Here is a 16,653-nt window from a genome sequence, read left to right as displayed (position 1 = left end):
CATCTGCTTGACTAACAGCCTGTCTAACCACTACACTACAGAGGACTGCTGCTTCTGGCAGCGCTCCCGGGCCCTCTTCAAGCCTCTGCCCGCGAGGGTCTGGCTGTATAGAATATCATGGCTGTGCTAGGTCATCTTTGCTTTCTGTAGTCATAGTTTTATCCCTAAATCATAGACAGATCAGCTGAGAAAAAGCTTGGATTGTCTCGGTGGGGTGGATTTGCTTGTCCTTGTGTTTCACCTGGAGGCAGTCGCGGTCCCGCGGGCCTGTCCTGGAAGGGGGCGTGGGGGTGGGGCGCACTGTGAGCGCATCGGGGGCGGGGCCAACCTGGGCAGCTGGTCAGGAGCGCGGCTCACGTGAGCGGGTCTGGGGCGGGATGAACATGGCGGCGCGTCGGGGGCCAGAGGTTCCCAGTTGTGCTCTCAGGGCTCGCCATTGCAGCTGGGAATGCTCGTTTCATGGGCTCCTGGGTCCCCGTCGATTGGCATCCAGCAAGCAGAGCGAAGGGCTGTGGACCACAGGTAAGGGAACTCAGACTCGGCGGAGCAGGGAACCATGTATTCTGCCCTCTTTGTTTGCAGTCTCGGAGCCGACTAAAATGGCGGTCACAGAAAAGCCTCGCCTTTGGGGCCAAGGGTTTTACCGCTTTACCCCTTTGCATAAAGCTCAGACCCGTGCGGTTTTCCCAAGCAGCCTAGTGTATTGCTTCCTACAGGCCTGGAGAGGATAACAGGCAGGAAAGCCAGGGGTCTCCAGACAGAGAAAATAGACTGCAAGTGTCAGACGTTTTTTTCTCTCTTAAGAGGCAGGAGGAGACAAAAGAGTGCTGCATTTTTTTTCTCCATCTTGATACAAATTTAAAAGGTTTCTCTGAAAATTCTGTGTTGCCATGACAACTCCTGGCTCCACCTGAATTTAACTTTTTCAAACCTTGAACTAAGCAATGCATTTTTCTTATGGAAATGTTTGTCTTAAGGTATGTTAATGTACTATGTATTTACCCAAGGCTCTGTCTTCAGGTCAGTTCCCCCTAAAGGCTCAGAAACGGCTTGACAAACCAGTATGTTTTACTCATACCTTGTTCTCTTAATCTATGTGAATGAAACTATATATTTGCTTGGAAATCTGCCTTTCTTCAAGATTCATGTCCATCATTTTATGGCCTGGGATGACTCATCTGCTGCCACTGTTATCTCAATGCATGCTGTGGGTGAGGGGCCTGGTGCCATTCTCTGAGACATTGTCTTTCTTTCATTAGCAGACTGTGAGTGGCTGTATAACATCTGGCTAAAGACTAGCAGGGGGTACTCTTTCTTCCCCCTTTTAATGTCTACGTCAGCAGCTCTCTCGATCTCTTTTATACTTTAATAAAACTTTTTAACAGAAAACCTCTGAGCCATCAAGCTTCTTCACTTGCCCTGGATTGAATTCTCCTCTGGAGGCCAAGAATGCTGGCATCTTTTGTGGTTTAGCAACCACCTTTCAGCCTTTTGTAATTCATATTGAATCTTCATTTCAGATTGAAGATGCATTCCACAGTATTGCCAACTGAAGTCTTTTCATCGCTATGGAGTATCTGTCCATGTCTTTAGGGTATTTTTCAGCAATCATGTATCATTTCCAGTGTGCCAGTCTTGTCATCCTCATTCCATCCATAGCAAAGTCTTTTATTAATGTTGACATGATTGAAGGGGAATTGTTTGTTTAAATTCCTTTTCAGATTGTTATTTGCTGGTGTATACAGATAACACTGTGTCATCATTCATTTGTATCAGTTTGGACAGCTTGATAGTTGTCTTTAGTTTCTTTAATTTCTCACAATTTAAGATGACCCTGGCTCATATATTGACAGTCTCACCCCTAGTCTCAGTCATTTCTTCAAAGAACTGTTCTTGTTTTTTAACATTACATTATTTTTGACTGTGCTGGGTCTTTATTGCTAGTTTGTCTAGTAGTGAGCAGTTGCTGTGCCATGGCTTCTCATTGCAGTGCTTTCTCTGTTTGCAGAACTTGGGCTCTGGAGCATGCAAACTTCAAGAGTTGTTCAAGGGCTTCGTTGCCCCTGGGCATGTGGAATCTTCTACACAGGAATTGAACCCGTGTTCCCTGCATCGGTAGGCAGATTCTTTACCACCGGGCCATTGGAGATGTTTCCTGTTCCCTTTTATTAGAGAATGATATTTAAAACATACATGTAGGAGCTCAATATGCTCAGCTGACAATACATGGATATATATATATATATATATATATATATATATATACATGTATTCCAGCTCACCTTTGAACATATTCAGTTAAAGGTAATTTGTGATGTCTCCAACCTGATCCACCACGACATGGACATTGTAATGTTTCCTTTTGTTTATCTGTAACTTTGCCTTCCAATGGTAAGATACCTGGCTTCCACTGCTTGTCATACACAGAATTCAGTGCTTGTCCCACGTGGTTACTGAAAAAAAACTGTCAGATTGTCTTTCAAAGGGGGCTCTGCATGCATTGCACCAGTATCTTGAGTATGTTTTTGTATGATAGTTTACTATCAGTATACCCTCAGTGGCCAGGTGTCTATTTCAGTCGTTACCAATTATGAATGGGCTTGTTTGCTCTAGTGTTCTTGGACAATTCGAGTACAGTTTCTTTGTCAGATATGCATTTTTTTTTAGGAAAACAGTTTTATTTATTGTTGGCTGTGTTGCATCTTTGTGTGTGGGCTTTTCTCTAGTTTTGGTGAGCATGAGCCATAACTAGTGGTTTGCAGGCTTCTCACTGCAGTGTCTCCTCTTGTTGAGGGGCACAGGCTCACGGGCTTCAGTGGCTGTGGCATGTGAACTCGGCATCGTGGCTTCCAGGATCTAGAGCACAGGCTCGGCAGTTGTGGCACACGGGCTCCATAGGATGTGGGATCTTCCCATCCTAGGGATCGCACATGCATCTCCAGCACTGGCAGGTGGATTCTTTACTATGGAACCACCAGGGCATATTTTAGATTCTAGTTTTCCACACATGTATCTAGTGAAAGAGGCCAGGATCAAGAGGCATGGCAGCTGGGAATCCTCAGCCACAGCTCTGGTGTGCTATCCAAAGCTCTGGGGCCTTTGGTGAGCAGCTCAGCTTCCCTGGGACTGTTTCCTCCCGTCAGAAATGCCCTGCTTTTGGACTGTAGCCCACCAAGCTCCTCTGTCCCTGGGATTTCGGAGACCAGAATACTGCAGGTGGTGCCATTTCCTTCTCTGCTGCTGCTGCTGCGTCACTTCAGTCATGCCTGACTCTGTGCAACCCCATAGACAGCAGCCTACCAGGCTCCTCCATCCCTGGGATTCTCCAGGCAAGAACACTGGAGTGGGTTGCCATGTCCTTCTCCAGTGCATGAAAGTGAAAAGTGAAAGTGAAGTCACTCAGTGAAGTCATGTCCAACTCTTAGTGACCCCGGGGTTGCAGCCTACCAGGCTCCTCTGTCCGTGGGATTCTCCAGCCAATGGTACTGGAGCGGGTTGCCATTGCCTTCTCTGATTTCCTTCTCTGCAAGATAGCATTTTGAAGATATTTTCTCCTGGATATTGTTTTTGATGAAGGAAGGGGGATCCCTTCCAGGGCTTGAGAGTGAGTTCTTGTCTGACACTGGGCAATGAGTTGTTTGAGAAGAGGAGTGCTGTCCAAGTGAGAGGCTTCATTGGGAAGGGCTGCCGGGGTGGAGGGCAGGAGGGCGAGGGAAACAGAGAGAACCACTCTGTCACGTGGCTCACAGTCTCAGGTTTTATGGTCATCGGGTTCATTTCTGGTTTGTCTCTTGCCAGGCATTCTGAATTGGGATCCTTCTTGGAGGCACACGCATCACTCAGCCGAGATGGATTCCAGCGAAGTGGATCCTGGGAGGTTGGTAGGACCTCTGAACTGGAGCCTCCCATCTCCTGACCTCTCCAGAATTCTGGTTGGTGGTAGCTTGTTCGTTCCTTGTTCCTTCCCAGGACCTCCTGTTGTAAGATGACTCCTGCAAGTGTTTTCTTTTCTCTGTTGCCTGGCCAGGGTGGGTGGTCCGTGGTTCATTTAACAGTTTGTTTTTGGTTCTCTCGAGTAAGGTCCTCCACAGGGTAAATGTATGAAATGATAAAAGGCAATGTTTTAACTAATTTATATTCATAATTTGGTAAGTTGGCTTTTTTTGTGTATGTTAGACCTGATCACCAGACCGAAGGTCATGTAGAACTTTTGCAGTTTTCTAAAATTTCAATAGTTTTTTAAATGGAGTTACCTTGTTGCAAAGTTTGTGTTTATGTTCATATTTTTTAAACAGTTATTTCTTTTTAGTTGATTGATCATTGCTTTACAATATTGGTTTGATTTGTCATACATCCACATGAATTAACCATAGGTGTACCTATGTCCTCTTGCTCTTGAATCTCCCTCCCACCTCGCACCCATTCCCACCTCTCTAGGTTACTACTGAGCCCCAGTTTGAGTTCCCTGAATCATACAGCAAATTCCCATTGGTTGTCTATTTACAAATGTTGGTGTACCTGCATCCATGCTGCTCTCTCCATTCATCTCACCCTCTCCCTCTTGTTCCCCACCCTCGTCTGTAAGTCTGTTCTCTATGTCTGCACCTCCATTGCTGCTCTGTGAACAGACTCGTCAGTATCATCCTTCTAGATTCCATGTTTTTCTCTCTTTGACTGACTTCCCTCCCCTTTATTAGAACAAACTCAAATGTGTTCCTTTTTATGGCTGCATTCCATACAGGCTCTGATTGTTCCTTAGCCATGTTTTGCGGAGGGTCATGGAGCTATTCTGCTCCATTTCAGTTTGGGCTTCCAGTCTGAGTGCTTGCAGCAGAGCTGCTTCTGGGTGAGCCCTCTGAGGTCTGTGAGCGCCGGGCTGCCCGCTCTTCTCTTGTGGCCAGCAGGGGGCGCCAAAGCCCCCTCTGACCCGCGGGCGCAGGACGCTTTGCCTTTAGACTCTGCTCCGTGAGCAGCTGGCGGGAGCTTTGTCTCCTCAGGACCATCAGGGCTCAGGCTTCTGGATAACAGGGCTGCATCCAGGCTGAGAAGAGCAGGGTTGCCTCAGTGCCCACCAGCAGGGAGGCGCTGCAAGAGCGAAAAATGAGGACGGAGTAGACGTTTCCTGTGTCCAGCTGAGGGCTGACTGGAGGTCCATCTCAGAGGACTCAGGGGGAAAGAGCTCCGTGTGCAAAACGGTGGGTTTTCAGTTAGATTTGCGTTAGATGATGTAGAGGATGAACACTGATGTTCTTCCGTGTAGGTGGCCGTTTTCCTGTCACTGTTTCTTGAGAAGACTGTCCTTTCCTCTTCGCTCGTTCCTGGTTTGATTTTCAGGAACTGACCATGTACATGTGGGTTCGTTTCTGGGCTCTCTATTCTCTCCTGGAGTCCATGTGTCTGTGTTCCTGCCAGTTCCTCACTGTGGTGGTCACTACAGCTCTGTGATGTAGTTTGAAGAGGGATAGGAAGATGCCTCCAGCTGTGTTCCTCTTTCTCAGAGTCTTTTTGGCCGTTTAAGGTCCTGTTCAACAGTAGCAGCCTAATATTAGGAATATTTCTATTTCTGTGAAAAATGCCATTGAATATTATTTTGTGATTGCAGTCCGTGTATTTGTTGATGACTTTGGTTGGAATGGACCTTTTAATTCCTCATTGTTCCAGTGCATGAGCATGGAATAGTTTTCTGTGTATTTGTGTTTCCTTTGGTTTCTTTATCAGTGCTTTCTAGTTTTCTGACTACTGGTCTTTTATGTTCTTGATTAAGTTTGTTGCTAGATGTTTTATTTAAGTGGGATTTTCTTAATATTTTTTTCTGATTGTTATTAGTGTATAGAAATGCAAGTGATTTTTGGACTGTAAATGGTAGTATTTTATATGATTGTAAATTGACCCAAATTATTCAGCTTTACTGAATGTAGTCTAACAACTTTTTGTGAAGTGATGTGGAACATTTTATCTGTAAGATCTGTTTCTCCTGCAGTAGGTCATCCAGAGGACCCAAGACATGGTGGTTACTAATAGACTTCCCACAGTACTTCTTCATTCCACATGGACTCCTTCAAGGGCAGTGAGCATCGCAGCTTCCCTTGAACTTCATCTGCGTAAGTCTTGGCCTGTATCAGAAAGTTTCCTGCCTGTCTACTCTAAATTTCTTTTGTGGTATTGACATGGTTGTTTGGAAACCTAGTATACTTTCCAGTCATTTAAAATGTACAGAAAATGCCTAGCAATGGGAACAAGGGCTAGCATTTGCCACATCATCTAAAATACTCTATGTGTTTTATCCAAAATGGGTACCTTCTGCAGAACCAGCACATAATCTCCAAAATCAGGAAATCATATGGTATCTACATTATAATGTAATCCACAGCCCCACTTCCACTTTTAGCAATTGTTCAAGTGTATGAATATATCTTTTGTTTCCATCTTCATCCTTTTTTCTTTATTTAGAGTGTTACTGAGATTTTCAGTTATTTGGACAAACTTGATGGATTGAAAGCAGACATGGTGAATAAGGGTTCTGGGTGGCCTTTTCTATGTGGATTTTTTTTTCACTGAAGATGGTTTTAATATTTATTCATGTTGTAACATGTATGAATCCTGCATTCTTTCTCCCCCCATAGTAATTAAAAATAAATAATATGCCATTTACCATTTAGATATTTGTAAGCATACAGTGTTGTAGCAGACAACCTTTTCTTGTTTTGCAAACCAGTTTAATAATGTGCACCTTGTGCGTGCTTTGGAGAAACTCAGGAAACTGAGTCAGTGACTGAAATGGCCCAAGATATCACCTTAGATTCCATCTTCATCTAAAAACAAAACAGGCACTTCCTGGTGGTCCAGTGGCTGAGACTGGACACTCCCAAAGAAGGAGGCCCAGGTTCATTCCCTGATCCAAGAACTAGATCTCCCATGCCACAACGGAGAATTTGCATGCTGTAGCTAAATATCTGGCTTGCCTCAATGAAGGTTGACCTGGCACAGCCAAATTAAAAAAGAAACAAATATTTAAAAAATACAACCAAAGGAAAGGAAGGGTATGGTGGTTGTGCAGATTTACGGCTTAGCTTTCCCTATCGATAGAAAAGAAAAAAGAGTTTCAAAAGATTGTGTCTCATCCTTCTATCTGGCATATAGAGAGGATTCCTTTGAAATGAGATTTCTCTGGTAAATGTGACTCACAGAAGAGCTGTCTTGAACTTGGGTTTCAGAGATGATCATGTGTCCTCTAAAAAAATAAAAGTTAATTGGGTCCAACTAATCCTCATGCTGAGGTGGTATATTTTGTGGTAGCATTTGCTCCCCTTCACTTTGGATGTATCCCCATTTGTTTACACTGTAATCTACTGAAGACATCCTGATATTTGAAAGTTTTTAGTTATTACAAGTAGAGCTGTTGTATATAATCATGCGATACTTTTTTGTCTGGACATGTTTTCAAAGCTGTTTAGTAAGTGCTAGACATGTAGTATTCAGGTCACAGGTGAGCCTTGTTTAGCTGTGGAAAAATCCAGCTATGTTTCTCTGTGGCATGTGGGATCTTCTGGGGTAAGGGATTGAACTAGAGTGTCTTGCATTGTCAGGCAGATTCTTTACCACTGAGCCACTGGAGAAGCTGTGCCCTACCCCCTTTTTTTGAGTTTACTGGATCTAATAGGTGTGCAGTGCTACCTCACTGTTATTTTAGTTTGTAATTTCCTAATGAGATGTGATTTTGAGTCTTTTTGATAGGCTTATTTACTATCTTTATATTTTTGTAGGCCAGGTGTTTAGGTGTATACATTTTTTATGAGATTGTTCTAGATTTTTTGATATATTTGGAGTACAATCCTTTATCAGATATGTATTTTATAAATATATTTTCCTGTGGCTTGTGTTTAAGTTTTGTGAATAAGGTTTTTCACAGTTTAAATTTCTAATTTTTTAAAGTTGATGTTATATAAGTTTTATATCCTTTTTTGGATAGACTTTAGTGTCTTGTTGTTGTTAAATTTTATAAGCAGAAGTGAGGTACTGTAGATACAGTTTTAAGCTAAGCTGAGGTACCATAGATGCAGTTTTGCCTTTTGTCTGTTGAGAAGTTTGAGTGAGTTTGGTGTACACTGTAACATTATGTCTACATTCATTTGACTGGATATAGCTTCCAATTATTTGTCTAATTGGTTTTGGAGATATCATGGGAAGTCAGTTTTTCCAAGGGAAACTGAGGTCCATGAAACATGAACTCTTTTCGATCGGTCGAAATCACTTTCTGCTATTTCTGACAGATTTGACTTGTTTGGATATGTCATATGAGTGGAATCACAGAACGTTTGTCTTTTTTTGGTCTGGTTTATTTCACTTAATCTAATGACCATAAGGTTTGTCCACGTTGTCGCATTGTCAGAATTACTGACTTTGAAGGGCCGAATCAGATTCCATTGTGTGTATACCACAGTTTGTTTATGGAATTGGCTGCCATGGACACTTAGATCACTTCTGTTTGTTTGCCAGTGTGAATCATGCTGTTGTGAGTATGACGGAAGAAGTATCCATTTTTTCAGCCCCCTTTCCCAATCCTTTTGGGTACATAGCATGAATTGGGATCGAACTATGTATTTATTCCACGTGTTTGTTTTGGAGTCATTTCTGTAATGTCTTGCAGAGTGGCAGCACCATTTAATGTACTTTTTGTATGGTGGAATACCGTTCAAGCTTCTGAATATACCTTGTGTTGCATATTCAGTCTCCCACCAACGAACACTTGAATGAGTTCTACCTTTGAGCTATTGTGAATGTCACTATGAATATTTGTGTACCAGTTTTTGTTTGAATTATTAACAAACACATTACTATATATAAAAGAAGCCACAAGGACCTACTGTACAGTTTAGGAAACTATTAAATATCTTATGATAATGTATAATGGAAGAGACTCTCAAAAGGAATATATGAAAAGCACATAGTAACCATGATATTTATTGTGCCAACACTATGAGTTATCATAGCACTACTCAACGTGTATTTATACATGTCACTAAAATATTCACATCTGTAAGGATATTATAAAAAATTATATAAAAAATCAAGAATTCAAACAGAGAATAAATAAACTTCCTGTCATTGCTCGTCATCATTTATACACTAATACTATCTGTAACACTCATTGTATAAGTGCTGGACTAGCAATTGACATTCTTGTAAACCAAGAGATTGTGAAGGTGTAAGGAAATATAACATTGAATTCCTTAATGAAGGATTATAGAACTCTATGTCCATGAGGTGAATGAAATTCCGTTTTATTGAGCCACATTCTTACTAGAGTGATGAGCCTCCACCCCACCCAACGTTAGTTCACAATGAAATCCTGCAGTCCTCTGGCCTCAATGTCTGCTTCCTGGTACCGAGAAAGAAAAGATGAGGAAGTCCTGACAAAACCAATGCTATTTTTCTTTTTCTGATTTGTATTTTATCGCAGGGCTTGGCAAAAAGAGGGCCTAACCTGTTTTTAGAGTTCCATCCCAAGGGTTCCTCTGGCATGTTCCCTATGTTGACAAACTGCTGATTATTTTCAACAAAGGACAATGATCTGCACTTCACTATCTGTTGCTTGAGCTGGAATAGCAGGCATCCCTTGAAGTGCAAGTCCTTCATGCTGAAGTAGGCATCCCTGAAGCAATAGTATAAGAGGAACACATTTATCATGTAGACATCGCATCCCATGCATTTGTAATCATTTTTCAGTTATACCCATCATCATCGGAGGAACTGACTTGTCCCAGTAATAATGAGAGTACCCAGTATAACAGTTCCTTGACTTATGAGTACTTCCTATGAGTACCCTTATGAGTACTTCTTCCAATGTTGTTTCTCCTACTTTGGTCATGAACAGTAGAAGCTGATGGCAGTGGTCCTTGAAATGTATGTCGATTCCCAGGTGGCGCAGTTGATAAATAAATAATCTGCCTACCAGTGCAGGAGGTGGAAGTGATGTGGGTTTGATCCCTGGTTCAGGAAGATAACAATTCATACACATGTTTTATGTGAACCAGTTTGATACTCATGAGTTTTTTCTTCTGTATACAGAAAAACAAATGCTGTTCAAGGACACTGAAAGAACCCTGATTTCGAAAATCAGATCTGTATTGTGAACAATGCTTAGATATCCATGAGTCGAAGCATAGTATTATGCCTATCATCCTTGTATTTCCCTCAGTGAAATATGTTGAGGAAAACTCTTCATTCATGGTCTAGATTCACGAAGAAGCTAAATAGCATTCATCCTTTACATTGACAACTGTGAATTTAAATCTCCTGTGAATCCTACAACCACACATACCAACATGAGTTATTAGTATTATATCAATATTTTTAGTCCTATTGTATGTCAACTAAAAAAATCAATATATAATTGTACATGAAGTCAAGACATAAAATCAGTGCAAATATAAAATGTTCCATCCTTTGAGAAAGGGAGAAAAACATCTCTGTGCTTAGCCTATTGCATTTTTATGTATTAGATCCTTAAGTAGTTTATTCACCACACCCTATGAATGATTCACAAATCTTCAGAGAAGAAAGGGTCATTTCTCTTAAACAATGAGTAGTTCAGCTCTTCTCAAAGCAAAGTCATAAGTGAGTCTAATTTTGCGTGAGACCATGAAAACTCAGTGTTTTCATTATGCTTGTGCTTATGATGGGAGGAGGTCTGAGAAGGCACTTCTGAAGGTTTATTCATACCAGTCGTTCTCATATGTATCGAGTCTTTAAAGGTCGAATCACCAAGGTGTTGCTTCTACACTTGTACTAGGCTGAGCAGCAACATTCCCTTTCTCCCTAAGTGCAGTAGACGTGTTCCCAACCTGTCTGTCTTCTGTCCTCTGGAGTATGTATTGCTTGAGCTCACCACAGCCTAGTAGATGGAAATCATCAGGATATTCTGGAAACCCTTTTTATTTCAGTCTGCTCAGGAGGTTACCACTGCTGCAAACCTCTGGATTTTACCACGCACTTTTAACAACCTCAGATGAAGGATACAAGTCAACACTCATGACAGCCACGGGCTTCCATGGCCTATCCATGATTGTTGGCTTTGCTTTCATAATCATCCTGTTTCTTATACCAACTAAACTGTCACTGTATTTTTTTATTACCATTTTATCTTTGATGGTTTTTAGATCTATTATGGATTTTCCTATATATCTTCACTCATCAGTGAGGGTCTTATGTTAGTAGTAGTTACGACAACTGACTTCCAGTCAGTTAGCTCTGGCAGAATAGAAAAAAGAATGACCCACTGTTTATTATTAATATTATGTATCAATATATTATTCGTTTTATTGTTTGCAGTCATCCACTTCCAAGTTTCCGAAATAAACTTTCAGAAAAATCACATCCTTTTGAATGTCCGTTTGACTGAATAGGAGCACGGAAATGCTATTCCATAAAATTGTTTACAATTTCCATTCCGTTCCTCCTGTTTGATGTAGATATCAGCCTTTGGTTCTATCACTAGCTTTGCAAGTAAAAAAAAATTAATTCGAGCTCGTATGGTAATTTTACTGTTAGCAATAAGTTTAGCATAAAATGAACACAGAAGAGGTTACAGTAGACCAAATATGAAAGTCAGTTTAAAAGAAAACATAGTGTTGAATGTTTACAGTAGGAATATAGTTATGAAGTTCCTTTATTATTATTCTATCCTTTCCATTTCTTTTGCAGGGGTGTTAATGTACAGATTCCAGTACTATGGCTAGAGTGAATAATAGTATCATTATTCTTGAGAGCAACTCTACTAAGTCTTCACGCTCATGTCACTCAAGGTTTTTTTAATACCTATTATGTTAGTCGTGTTTGTAGTTTGTGAAGTCACATAAGTTGCATTCATTCAAGCAATAGTATCAAACAGCTATGGCATCAATTATAGATGTGAATCGATATTGAATGTGAATCCATTTCACTGTGACAAGTTATTATTGTAGATATTCTATTCATGCCAGTAACAAAGCTGTGCAGAAATAATACAATGTTTATTAAGAAAATAAGATTTACTAATTTCTTTTATTATTCTATTTCTTTTAAACCAATTTAATGACAACAGGCTCAACTTTTCATTCACTTGTATGACTATGAGCAGTTTGACCAAGTTGAAGAAGATGACTCGTTTGTAGTCTTCCTCATCAGCTCATTCCATCTACTGGCTTTAAAATCATTTAGTACAGAGCTCACCGTCTAGGTGTTCATCCAGTGTTTTGTTTGCTTATCATGCAGGATCATTTTAAAAGGAAAAGTATGTGTGTATGAGTTAGAGCTCTGATCCCAAGAGTCCATGTAGAAGCTTCCCCTGAGAAATGTATCGTTTTTGCACCAATGCTACTGAAATGTGTGAATGTGGTATACCACGCATCCCAATAAATGTAAACAGCTTCACATGCTACTTATTTGAAACGACCAGTACTCATGACATTCCATTCATCTGAGGACTAAATATAGCCAACGTAGGCTGTGTTTGCCAAATAGACTTTGAAGTATTCTTCACACAGTCCTTCATCAACGCCAGTTTTCAGATCGAAGAAACCCTTGCTCCATGAAGTTTGTGAACACATATACTCATGTTTTGTTTGAGATTTTAAAGTCATTCTTCAGTTTTGTTGGAGGAATGGTTCTGTATATGCCCCGTGGATCCCCAAATCCACCGATGTTCATGTGTCTTGGGGCTTCCCAGGTGGTTCTAGTGGTAAAGAACATGCAGAACATACCCATGCAGGAGACATGGGAGGTATGGATTCGATCCCTGGGGCAGGAAGATCTCCTGAGGGAGAGCATGGCAACCCACTCCAGTATCCTTGCCTAGAGAATCTCATGGAGAGAGGAGCCTGGTGGGGCCTAGTCCATATGATCCCAAAGAGTTGGACACAATGTAAGTGACTTCACACAGCACATGATTCATTGTCATAGCTAATATAATGGAGATGACATAAAAAGAAGCACCAGTGGGCGAAAGTCAATATCCATCACTTTTAAACTTTGGAATGCATTGTGATATTTTGCATCCATCTTTGTATGACTTGATAGTTGGAGAATCGATGCATATGAAGGCCTGGTTGTGTTATATGTATGTTGAGGGAAGATATATTTTTATGTGGTTTGACATATAGGTCCCATTTCATTTGTAGACATATGCATACTCATCACTTATCATCATTTTTTTTGAAAAGACCATTGTTTGGAAAGGTTGTTGTCTAACCATGAAAGATGCTTGAATTCTTGGGCTCCTTAGAGGAAGAATTCAACCCGGGGCCAGTGATGAGGCTTGATCAGTCAGAGCTTTTGTGTCCCAAAGTTTTATTAAAGTATAAAAGAGAGAAAGCTTCTGACATAGACATCAGAAGGGGGCAGAAAGAGTGCCCCCTACTCATCTTTGGCTGGATGTTATCTAGCTACTAGCAGTCTACTCATTAGAGAAAGGAATGGCAGCAGACCCCTCACCCACAAGATATATGGAGATGACCGTGGCACCAGATGAGTCATCCTGGGCCATAAAACGATTGATATGAGCAAATAGATAGCTTCATTCACATAGATCAGGAGAACCATGTATGAGTAAAGCATATTGGTTTGTCAGTTCTGAGCCTTTAGGCAGAACCTACTTGAAGATAGAGTCTAGGGTAAATACATAGTACATTCACATAGCTTAAGGCAAACCTTTCCATAAGAAAAATGCCTTGGTCAGCTCAAAGTATGAGAAAAGTGAAGTTCAGGCGGAACCAGGTGTCATTATAGCAACACAGAATTGTAAGAGAAAACCTTTTTAAATTTGTATCAAGAAGGGGAAAAAAGATAACAGCTTGTTTCCTCCTGCCTCGGAAGTGACAGATAACAACTGTCTGACACTTGCACCCCATTTCCTCCCTTTGGAGACCCCTGGCCTGCCTGGCTGTTACCCTCTCAGTTTCATTCATTGAGTGTTTTCTGCCTTGTGAAACATTGGGCATAAAAGTATGTGTTTATTTAGGGTATTTCATCCAATTTCATTTAAATGCATATGTGAATTAGAAAGTTTGACATGCTGTTGCTTTGTATACCGATTGGGAAATGTGAGCCTCCAAGCTTAATTTAGTTTTTCGTGTTCATTTTTCTTTTTAGGGGTACAAAGAAAAATAATATGACTGTTAAGATCAGCTTTCGTATTTTTTGCCAAATATGAATTGGGATCACATCGATCAGAGATGAGTCTGTGCATGAAAGCCCTAATAACTAATGCTAATTGACTTCACTACCATGGGATGTTTTCATATCTATTGAGGATTTACTTCATGTATTTCGATTTTAACTTTCTGTCTTACAGCCTTGTTTGTAGATCAAAGCTATTTGAAATTGTCATCTGGTTTTAAATGGCTTGTGAGGTTATTCATGAGTGGTTTATAAAACCAAATGGATTGTACGTAGCCATACTTTGTTGTCATTCTATGAATTTGAAGAATGTCTGAAGAATGTCTGCAGTTATGCCTTAAAGATTCATACAACTGACGTCCAGTATTTATCTCAATAGACTTGCTTTCAATTTTTAGTTTCCTATGCGTATGTCTTTCTTTATGGATTTGGGTAGAACTTGTATTGGAACACTGAAAAATCTGTGATATCAACCGTGCTGACCTTCTTTCTGGTGGTCATCATTAAGATTTTCACACTCACTGTCACCTTGTGCAATGCTATGGATCCTAGTGGAAACAGGTGCTGTTCATCCTACTTTTGTGAAGATTGAACTCATCATAGAAAGTGGACTTTGTTGAAATATTTATGGTATAAATAAATCTTGTGTATATAATTACCCAGATTACTGGTGCGTATTTGATTGCTAAGTTATAAAATGTATGAGATAGATGTGATCCATCAATGGCGACTGGATACGTGGTGGAGAGGTATTTTGGTGAGCAACAGATTTAAATGATGAGATCACAGTATTTATATCCCTTTTATGTGGATAATGGGTCTTGGATCCATGTTTGAAACATTACAACCTCGTCTTTTCTTATGCATGGGAAGTGTCAAAAATGAAGATGATGCGGGTACGTACTTCAAGGGTAAGTATAGGGTTGAGGGCATGACTATGATGTGGGTTAGGTTTAGGATGTGGATAGGGTGTCGGGTGAGGGTAGGGTAAAGGTTAGAGTTCGGGGAACAGCCCTCCAAACTTGTTAGGGTGAGGGGTGAGGTGTGAGGGTTCAGGGTGAGGCTGAGGGTAAGGATTCAGGGTGAGGGTTCAGGTTGAGGGTTCAGAGTGAGGATTAGGATTCAGGATGAGGGTAAGGGTTCAGGGAGAGGGTGAGGGTAAGGGTTCGGGGTGAGGGTTCAGAGTGAGCGTTCAGGGTGAAGGTGTGGGCCTCACATATGATAAAGGATCGTACTCCAAATATACCCATCCCTTCCCTCGAACAGAGCTCTCACTGTGGGACCCCTGGCAGTGTGGAACACACCAGCCCATAAGCCCTCCCAAAGGACGCCTGGGACATAGGTGCAAAGGCAAGGCAGGAGCGGAGCTTAGGCCAGGAAGGCGCCAGTGACGTCTCCCAACTTCGTGAAGCCTGCTCCTTCCTGGGCAGGAAGCCTAGCAGTGAGGCAAGTCTGGGCAAGGCTCGCCCAGGGCAGAGCAACCTCACGCCAGGAACTTTGCCAGATCAGGCCTCTGAGCAGAGCTGGCGCTCTGTCTTACAGGAGGCGCACTCGGCCCCTCCCAACCAGAGCTTGCAGCCACACGTGGCTGAGCTGCCTCATCTTCCCCCGAGGATGCTCGCTTCCCATCATGCTGTGCACTCGGCTTCCAGGCAGGCCACCCTGCTCCTCCTACAGGACTTAACTCAGGGGCTTCTTCCCCTGAGCTGGGGCTATGGCGGGGGCCCAGACACGCAGGGCCCGGCCCCAAGCCCCTGCACACGTCTCTGCTGAGGAGGAGAGTGCTAGAGAACTTACATCTGTTAGGCACCTGCCTGGCGCCCATGGAATGAGTCTCCGGGTCAGGGGGCTGCAGACCCCAGCCAGGGGCCCTGGGTGCTTGGTGCTCTAAGTTCCGGGCTGAGTCTTGGCAGCCAAGCAACAGCTGGAGGAGCCCTGCAGTTGCCCTTCCCTTCCCTCTGACAGAGCTCTCACTGCTGGAGCTCTTGACAGTGTGGAACACACCGGTCCCTAACCCCTCCACAAGGACGCCAGGGGCCTAAGTGCAAAGGCAATCAGGAGCAGAGCTGAGGCCAGGAAGGCGGCAGTGGTGTCTCCCAGCCTCACCCAGCCTGCTCCTTCCTGGGCAGGAAGCCTAGCAGCCAGGCACGTTTCAGCAAGGCTCGCCAGGGCAGAGTAGCGTCGCACCAGGAACTCTGCCAGATCGAGCCTCTGAGCAGAGCTGGAGCTCTGCCGAACTGCAGGCACACGCGGCTGGCTGCTTCCTCTTCCCTGAGGAGGCTCGCTTACCCGAGCTATGCACTCAGCTTCCAGGCGGAGCCGCCCCTCGCCTCCTTCAAGTCTTGGCTCAGGGGCTGCTTTCCCTGAGCTGGGACTGTGTGCAGGAGCCCAGACAGGCATGGGCAGGCCCCACCACCTGCACAGGTCTCTGCAGGGGAAGACAGCCCAAGGGAACCTATGTCTGTTAGGCACCTGCGGGGGCCACGGAGTGACTCTCCT

General features: G+C 42.6%; 1 long non-coding RNA gene across 2 annotated transcripts; it reads left to right on the top strand.

The window, feature by feature from the left end:
• The first annotated feature begins 369 nt into the window (after positions 1 to 369).
• Positions 370 to 14,816, top strand: LOC121816055 (uncharacterized). Of its 2 annotated transcripts, none has more exons than XR_006055514.2 (4): positions 370 to 522; positions 2,009 to 2,115; positions 3,799 to 3,932; positions 5,981 to 14,816. It is a non-coding gene; the product is annotated as an uncharacterized LOC121816055 (long non-coding RNA). The 2 variants fall into 2 exon arrangements; XR_009600724.1 differs by having other exon boundaries at positions 3,799 to 5,351.
• The last annotated feature ends 1,837 nt before the right edge of the window (positions 14,817 to 16,653 follow it).

Source organism: Ovis aries, chromosome 1 (genome assembly GCF_016772045.2).
Source record: "Ovis aries strain OAR_USU_Benz2616 breed Rambouillet chromosome 1, ARS-UI_Ramb_v3.0, whole genome shotgun sequence".
In the NCBI taxonomy this organism is placed as follows: domain Eukaryota; kingdom Metazoa; phylum Chordata; class Mammalia; order Artiodactyla; family Bovidae; genus Ovis; species Ovis aries.
This window is presented reverse-complemented; position numbering and strand designations above follow the sequence as displayed.